The sequence below is a fragment of the Drosophila willistoni genome, assembly GCF_018902025.1.
Source record: "Drosophila willistoni isolate 14030-0811.24 chromosome 2R unlocalized genomic scaffold, UCI_dwil_1.1 Seg167, whole genome shotgun sequence".
Classification (NCBI taxonomy): Eukaryota; Metazoa; Arthropoda; class Insecta; order Diptera; family Drosophilidae; genus Drosophila; species Drosophila willistoni.
Genome location: NW_025814050.1, coordinates 19327193 through 19337202, shown reverse-complemented (window position 1 = coordinate 19337202; position 10010 = coordinate 19327193).

The following is a 10010-nucleotide window of genomic DNA, read 5'->3' as shown; positions in this document are numbered from 1 at the left end:
AACTGTATAAAACTGAACGAAGCCGAGTAAAAATTTTCAACTGGTTTCGATCAACAGACACAAGGAGAGAGAGAGAGAGTGAGAGCAACAACTGAAATGCACTTGTGTGAGTATCTCCCACTGAGATTTAAAGATTGGAATGCGACAGTCTTGATAAGTGGGAGAGAGAGACTCCAACCCTCTCTCTCTCTCTCGCGCTCTCTCGCTCTCCGTGATAGCCTCACAATTGATCGTTTTGTATCTTATTCGTGTTGTTGTTGGCAAAGAATTTTGGTTGCTAGCTATACCAGAACCTAACCATTCTATCCAAACACACATACACACACACGAATACATATACATGTGTATCTCTGTATGTTTGGTTAGGGAGAGCCACTTGGTTCGCCAAAAGATACAAAACTCCGAAAATGAAAAACTGCTAGGTAAATAGTAAAACTAAATAAAAATATGTATGTACATATATCCAGGTATAACCAGTAGCTAACTTTATAATGATTGTCTTTGCCTCCATGTCTGAGTGTTTGTGTTTGTGTGTGTGTGTGTAGGAATTCCATTGCTTTATCTCAGGTAGAATCCATCCAGAAAGAAATAAAAATACCAACAAGAACTCTGTGAATTTTTTATTGTGATTTTGATCGTCAAGTTAAACTAAAAGGATAGTCGAACGATCATTACTCACAATATATTAAGTACTTAAATTGTGTAATAATTCTAAAAGCCTTCTGAGAAGCTGTCAAATTTACCGAGCTTTTTCTTATTTTGAAATTTTTACTTTAAAAAATCTTCGCTATTCCTAGATCAGAATGGCCTATAATCCTGCCTATTTTAGCCAGAAACTTTCTTCCTCATGTTCTAACTCTTTTAGGTTATGTTGTGGGATATTCCAACAGATAACACCGATAAGAATAACTAATCGAATAGTTTGTCTATAATAATTTGGTAGACATTTTGTCCAAAACCTAATCATACTACAAAAATGACTCACCTTTCATATTTCAATTGCAAAGTCCATCATAATAAATCAATTCATTTGTTTAATATAAGGAAGAACAAAACAACACTTTTTGAAAGAAAGATTACGAAAGCTTTGATTGTGAAGTATCTGAAAAGTGTCAATTAAACTAACGAAGTTATGACTTATAAGATTGAGTTAGATCCATAATACCTTGTTTTTTGGGGTCTAATGTCGTAGATCTGGTTACACGTCTATTGGCCAATTGCTGTAAGAGGCAACAAGGTAAGCTCCGCGCTCTGTGGCTGTCTCTCCTAACATTCGCTGTTGCTACGATATCGTCACTTGGGCACATTCCTTAGCAAAATGTGAGCTTGATTTGCTGGATTCTTTTTGGAATCGCTCGCTAGCTCCTCCTCTCGTTCCTCTCTGTCCACGCTCTTTTCCTCTCTGTTTCAATCTTAATTCTTTTTTGTTTTTCGTAAATTGCCCCTTCTTATACACTTCCAGAAAAGTTAAAAAACATTTGTTAAAGAAAAAATCCTTTAGAGAAATCTATATTCTTGATCGGGGTTTAGTAACATATATTTTGAAGGAACCCAAGATAAAAAAATAAATAAATAATTTTGTAGTGTATTGAAATTTCGGTGCATGTGGAAAAACAAAACAAAAAACAACCACTGTCCAATAATTTTTTTTTTCTTTTTTGTAAATTTTTTCTCAAATATGCGGCACACACACGCCCCAAGAGATGGAGATGGAGATCGGAGCTGAAGTTGCTGCAGTTGGTCGAAATGTTGGAGAACTCAGCACGTTCTTTTGTGCGGGTCGCGGGGTCGCAACTTGTTCATGGCCGTGTGTGTGTGTGTGTGTGTGTGTGTGTGTGAGAGATGAGGAGGCTGGTGGTGGAGCTGAAGGAAGTAGAGGGAGTTGGGGGATTGATGGGAATATCTGGGCTTCGATTTCTTCGAGTGTATTTGCTATGCGTTGTTCTTTCGACTTTGCTTGGATGGTCGTTTTGGACGATCGGTTGGTTCTTTAAGACCGGTTGTTGTTGTTGTTCCTGTAAACTACCTTTTGGGCGCTTTAGACGTTCTTGGTCAACATTGTGTATGGGTTGGTTTTTGATTTTTTGGGCTGGGGAGCCTGGGCAACCTCGGCCTGGGCCTGGGCCTGGTCGAGGCCGAAGTTTCAAAGGTTTTTTTTTTTTTGTTTTTTAATGCAATTCCTTGAAGTCGATTTTTGTGGCTCGCTGGTGGACTGGTTGAAATTGGCGCGCAATTTTGACAGCCGCCTGAACCATGCAAGAGTGATCGAGAGCCCCAAGATTCTCTCTCTCTCTCTCTGTCTGTTGCTCCACTCTTTCTCTCTTGCTCTATTCAAAAAGAAAGAATTCCTCGGCTTGCGTCGATTTGCTGCCCCGAAAAGTTGTTGTTGATGATGATGATGACGATGATGATGATATTGAAGGCCTGGAATTTATTGAATAAGTGTTGTGTATCTGTGTGTGTATGAGTGTGTGTGTGTGTGGATGGTGGTGTGTTTTCGTTACGCTTCATCGCCCGGCTCAATCGTAGTACCTACATATACATATATATATATATCTATATATATTAACGACGATTGTCGCATTTGTATACCCTGTTTAGTATCAACAATAAAAAAAAAGAGTATCGCAACTATGCCAAAAACATTCATAAACTTGTGTATATTTGTTCTTTAAAGTCTTTACTAAATGCAAAGGATCGAAAAGGCAAATAAGATTGATTTTCTTTTTGTAAATTTGAAATATAGATTATGATAGTTTTGACCTTAAGATGTTCGTTATAAGCTCTTACGATTTTATCCAAATCAGCGAATAGTTTAGTTAAATTGTTATGGTCACACTTTTATGCAGTGTTGGGAAAGAATTTAATGAAATAAATCGTTTCATTTATGAAGTGTTGGGAAAGAATTTAATGAAATAAATCTTTTTATTTAACCAATTATAATTATACATAATCAAGAAACTTAGCTTAGTTCTATGTCAATTGTGATTTGAAGAGAATAAAATCTGTTCAATTATTTTTAATGGTCACACTATTATCTAGTGTTGGTCAGGGAGGTTGGCTCTGATTGGACGATATTAATTTCAACAGGATATTGATTTCAACAGCATATAAATCAATAATAAGTTTATTTATCGTACTTAGTTTAGTTCTGAACAACAGTTAAACTGTTGTAAATGGTCACTCTATTAGGCAGTGTTGGTTAAGAAATTTAATTGAGTAGTAATAAATTAATTAAACGTAAGTGTCAATGTGTTTAGTGCTATTAGGGTATTTCCTAATTCGGAGACTTTCTTATTATGTGTGTGTATTATTGTTTTTGTGCTTTATTTTTTATTATGGCCAAATATTTGTTGGCCAGTCATGCCCCCGAGAGCCACACGATAATGTTAATGGAAAGACCCGTCAGCTTCACCTCTCTTTCGACGTCTTTTTGTCCCCCTCCCCTCCATCACACTCCCGTTCTCGTCATCATTCACATCGATTGATCGTCATTCCTACGTCTGTCGTCCGCCGTCTGCGTCGTTTTGAAAAGGTATTTTTATTACTTTTGTTACACTAACTTACTTCCTATTCAAATCGAATCGAACGACTGGCATTTCAAGCTCTGTCGTTGTTGTCGAAATTGGCGAGAATTTACTTGGAAATAGAGGCAAAATAATATAGAATTTACTTAATCGGGAATTTATAATTTCTTAGTGGCATTAACTTTGACCTTTGTGGGCTTTGACCATCGGTGAAGAGTTGAGTTGAATACTTTTGCTGGTTTTAGTTGTTTGTTAAAGCAATCTAATCTGCCTACTTTCACTCCATTTCCAGCCATCGTTGAGAAAAAAGACAGAGAGAAAGATACATTTTTTTTTTTGGATCTCGTTCGATTCAATTTATTCGAGAGCCCCAACTTTATACATATATATATATATTTTTCTAGTCGAACAGCTTTGGGAAGAGAAGGAGGAGAGTTGGGAGGCAGAGTTGGTTCAATGCAATGAAATTTCAGGCTTGCAATCGATTTTTCGTTCATTGTGATTTACCTTTTTTGGGATTTTGGTATGCTGAATGTTTTTGCTACTAAATCCACAACAATAAAAGTAGCAACAACAACAAGATCAACAACAACACCAACAACAGGCACAGCAATGTGTTCTAAATAAATTCCAATGAAATGAAATGCAGGGCAAAGCCAACGAAGGGTGGGTGGGGGAGAGGGGCGATAAAAAAGAGCCAGGCTTCGGGCAGCTTGGGGGCGCAGATGTATCTTGCAGATACAAATTCTGTGTGCAACGTGATTGCAATCTTTAGCATGGTCATCATCAACAACAACAACCACAACTAAAACCCTGACTGGCACATGAAAAGTTTGTGCTTTCGACTTTTGAAATACCCTAGGAAAAATTAACCTAAATTTGAGATGAAGGAATCAAGAGAGATAAAGCTATATATCAGTGGACAATATAGCTCATAGTTGGGGGAAGGGAAAATCGTTTTTGGGTATCAAAATTTGACAAGTTCCAGAGCTTATTTCTCGGTTTTGGAGTAACATATTGGGTTATACTCAGTTCATTGTTAGATCTTTGAATTTTGTTATATTTTTGATATCCCACATCTATTTTTCTTACAAAAATTCGCAACTTGCTTTAAGATTGAAAAATTTAACAAGTTCTTGGTAATAAAACATTACTATAGTTTGTATTACAAAATCAGCTTTGTTCAGTCTCGGATATAGCTTAACATTTTGGTATGGGAAATCGTCTTTTGGGGATATTTTTCTGGGAAATAGAAATTTGACAAGTTTCATATATACAAATCTAGTCCTTGGGTGAGGAAACTCCCCTAATTTCCCACTGAAAGAATCCGCCACTGGTTTAGTTAAACGGTTTAAACGGTAACCCGTTTCTTGATTAGCCTGCCTTCGATTATCCAATGCATCACTTTATTTATCATTTTGTATTATAAGCAGATTGACTTGTTCACTCTCGATGTGGAGTTTACTTTCCAAAATTGACATCTACATTCACCAGTTTGAAAAGTTAGCAAAGATCTGTTCTTCCCTTATTTATCCTTGTGTAGTCGCAATTTTGATTATCTGAAGTCTTTTATTCTAAACGTTTTCTCCTCCATTATTAAGGTGTGAACTGTAGTAGCTATGTATATCTACATATAGTAATCTATATGTAGTAACCATCTATAATTTCCATATGAGTTTCAACGAGGATCCGGGTTCGAATCCCAGGCTAGTGTATGGATGTAGTTTTCGTCTAAGCCGAAGGCCTTAGTTGCCAGTGCTTGTAAAATATAGTTAAGTTGATAGTTTATAACTATATCCTATCCTAATAATAATTTTCATATAAACAAAAAAACGATTTTTTAGGCTTGGTTTTTGAGACATGGCTAAATCAATAGTTCATAAATTTTTACACAACTTTTTTATATGCATATGTATATTGAATGATTTTTAGATAATTGATTAGACTTATTTTGTTTATTTAACTTTATGGGATCTGTTTGATCAATACCATAATCTTTGGAATAATTCACACAGTTTTTGATTTTGGATAATTCTAATCCTGAAAATAAAGTGTGTTTTTTGGATGACTTATGAACTACAATCATTTCGTTGTGAACTACCATCAATTAATAGGCAAATTTTGTTTAATCCCTTAATTAATTTAAATACTTAAATGTCCATATTAGCCCATTTCTAGTACAATTTCAGTTCAAGTTTTAGTTACGCTTAAACTGAACATGCCTCTTGTGAGATATACAAAACAATTTAGAGGATATTTAAAAAGCAACAGCAACAAAAACAAGACTAACACGAGGCACAAGATTCAAGACTTGAATGTAGCAGGCCCCTTTGGAGGCCCGAAGGCTCCAAAAAAAGAGTTTCGAAAAGCGGCAGCGGCAGCGTTTGGACGCCAACGTCGACGTTGACGTCGTTGTTGCCGCGCGTGCGCAACTTCAACGGATGTCTGGGGACCAGGGACCAAGATGTTGTTGTTGTTGTTGTTGCTGTTGTTGTTGGACTTACCTGTTTGGCTTGCCGCTTTCTTGCTATTTTTCTCCCTTTAGCTTTTATCTCCTTCTCTGTTGCGCTCGAGCTCGCTGCGGCTCTGTGGCTCTGCGTCTCTCATTCAGTTGGGTGAAAATCAACAAAACCAACCAATTCCCGTACAGTAGCTGCCTTTTTTATGTTTTTAATGAGCGTTTTTTTTTTTTGTTTTTATTTTTATATTGCCCCACGGAAGCTGCAGAATTGGCGGTGCCAAGACAAGCGAATGCATCTCCATGTCAGTTAAATGCTTATTGTGGTTTATTCTAATCCCCCCTCTCCCCCTTTTCTTTCCCTCTATCCACCACAACAAACACTCAACTAAACATTATTCCCATCAGCTTCATATCAATAAAATAAAAGCAAATTGGCCTTCATATATGTTATAAGTATCAGTTCTGTTTGGTGTGGGGCTATATAACCGCAAAACTATGTAAAATACAAAATCAATTATACATCAATTTGATGAAAGAAATTTTATATTCATACGCAATGTGGCACGCGGTGAAACGAATGAAACTTAAACACATTTCTCTACTGAATTAAACCGCATGTTTGTTGATCGTTTATGAGTTATTTATTGATTTATTTACGACTTCAATTGATGAAACATTTACGGAATTTCCAAAAAAAATTTTTTTTGAACTTTTTGTACCCTTCAATGATAAGAACTAAACATGACATTTTCACAAAAGAGCATAACAATTGGCATGAAATGCTGTCAGGGTTTCCCATTGACTCATTGTCAGACGTATGAATGAAAAAAAAAAAAACAACGGAAATTCCACATATGTATGTATGTATGTACTTAAATAATAATAATCAAGTTTTTGAAAAAAATCATACCCTTAAAGCTTAAGTTGGGGGAGAGAGATGAACTGATCTAGGTTGGCTGATCAGGTATACATGATTCTGGTACATATATGAGGATATAATGACCTCTCGTACTCTGCAAGCGTACAGATATATGTAAATGGACCCCTAAGGAAGTCAAAAAAATCACTGAGAAGAGCAAAAATTATGTTAGAATTTCTGAAACTTTCGTTGTCTTTTTAAAACCTAAAAGAAGAAGCTTCTGATCTTAATTCATTCTCGCCAATTTTCGTGTTTCCAATGATCAAATTAAAGGGTCAATCCTAGAAGCTGGCTTAGGCTATACCAGTTAGTCTTAATCAGTGACGGTAGAGAAGATTTTTGCTGTAAATTGGACATTAAGTCTCCTTATCGTTCTAAAATCTCAGTTTTAGGGGACAAAATTTATCCATTTTCCAAGCGACGATCCACTGTTTTAAATACATGAGCTAAAATTTATGTATACATTAAATTTTCTTTACAAAATCAAAAGCATGCCATCTTGCTTACTCTTTTCATTAAAAAAGCTCTTTAGCGCACCTAGCGTCCAACTCTTCTCTGACAATACTTCCTTGAGTTTTATACAATAACTCAATGACTTTTAGTACGATTTTTATTAAATTTGTTAGCCTAATAGATAAGAAAATCATATATTTGTGTCTTAAGTTTTAGTTCGATATGTCAAATACTACTGTCCTTTTTATCCCTCAAGACATGACCATAAATTCGACTTCAGCTCTTGCCACCTGATCTAAAGGCTAGAATACAGCCATGAACATATAACTAAAGTTAATTAAATTTGAAAAACGTGGAAAGCTGTTTTTCACTTACGCTAACGGTTAGTATTTACATAATAATAATTAATAATTTCATTTTTATGCCATCATCATCCAGAATTTTCAAACCATATGTCAGGTGGAATTTTAGTAATTAAAATTATAGTTTAGGTCTGTTTACAATTTAGAAATAAAGAACTAAAAAGAAAAATGAAAAAATCCAAAGTGATTGTGAACACGTGTATAATTTTAATTAACCTGTGGAATATATATATACATAGAAACAAGTGTTTATATATCTTAAAAATCTTGAGATGATCATCTTTTATTAACCTGTGCAAGATGATCTTTTAACGTTCCTCAAGAGATATACGATATATCTTGGCAATCTTTAAGAGATAGATAATGCAAGATGGTATCTTAAAGATATATAGCTTTCTTGTCAAATCAAAGTCGGATAACAATAATAGAAGTTTAGGAGATTTTAGTAGATATTTATGGGGAAAACATTCATGTCTTGAGTTGTTAATATTGAATCATTTCACTTGGGATGCCGCTCCATTTCATTTTCAGATCACAATTTATCGTCAAGTCAGCAAAATGGGATCGCCACAAGATGCTAAATAATGACGAAGCAATTGAGCAATAAATGATATATGCAAAATGTATATTGAAACTTCGAAACTCTTACTGATGCTGATCATTGGGCGAACCTCAGGGGCAGGTGTTCAGGCAAAATCCGCTGAGAATCAGCAAAAAATTAACACAACTTATTATTGGACTCCAACTGGATAAGGGGTGAGCCATAATACCGAGAGAGATACACATAGTCTCTGGCAGAATATATGCACAACAAAAAAATGATAAGCACCAAATATTTGTTGATAAATATTTGGAAATGAAATGAGCGGCAACCGGGACCGGCACCGCATCCCCCCTTTGCCCCCATCCCCCTTTCTTAAGTCATTTTGCCCCGCTATCGTTTCATGCTGAACTCATCGCGCTGGCATGCAAAAGTCAAATATTTATCAGCCTAGAAGCCAACACAGAGAGTCACCTCCTCCGCCTTCTCCCACCACCATCACCTCAGCCTCCAACCCTCTCCCCTCTTGTGACTCCATCTCTCTCTCTCGCTCTGGCTCAATGGTTTTGGCTCTAAATTTTGCTCCCACGGTTCGTAACTTCGATGCTAATCAAAATTTGAATAATTCACTAAATAGATTTTTAAAGTTTTAGCAGGTTATATATGCAAAATATGTAGGTATATATACATATATATGGATACATGTGTAGTATTTAGTTCATTATCTTGTCATTTCCGTTTCAAAAAGGTTTTTTTTTTTGGGCCTGAGAAGAATATTTGATATATTTTGCGCTTATCAGCATTTTGGCTTTATATTAAATGCGTCAGCATTTTTTGTTTTATTTTCCTCTTTTCTTTTCTTTATTTTTTTTTATCACAATTTTATTTTACAGTCGGTAAACGAATTATTAATTAGACAAGCCAGAACTGATGATGTAGATGACGATAATACTGACGATGATGATGATGGATAAGGAGAGGAAGATGGAAACGGAGATGATGTTGTTTTGGTAAGTGGCGTCTGGGAATGTATTATTACCGGGTCTAAATACTCAATACTCTGTGTGCCACGTGCTAAAAACTTCATTAATTTTCACACCTGAATATTCATTTCGTTTCGTTTCGTTATGACTTGAAAGGAATTTACTCACAACTCTTGGCAAAAGTTTGCGAAAACAAACAACCTACAAGTTATATGGTTGTTAAATGCAGACTGAGCTCTTTACCATTATTATTATTAAATTTGTCATACTTTTATTTTCACTTATTTGTTTGGTTATGGATCTATTACGACTTAGAATCCAAGAAAAACATTAAGTTTTTATTAAATTTATATTTATGAATTTTGGAGTAAATTAATAATAATTGTCCAATGAACACTTTACATCTAAAATCTATTTTAAAAGTTGTTAAAAAGCAGTAAAAACTTTTCGTAAACAAAATTCTAGTCAAAAGCGCGGACCTTGAGCCTTTTAGTAGTTCAAAATTTTCTTCATATTACAAACAAATTTTCATAGGTGTTCCAATTTAGTTTAAAACCCAAGGATTTTGCAAGCTATGGTCATAATCAATAAAAATTGGATAGATGAAATTGTCGGGACAGCCCTAAGAATATTTCTAGAAACAAAACACATTTTTTAGAGATTCATGTAAATATTTAGATACAATGAAAATCTCGGAATCAAAATGATTTTTATGGTAGTACAAAAGGAATAAAATTTTCCCAAAATCCATTTAAAAAATGCCT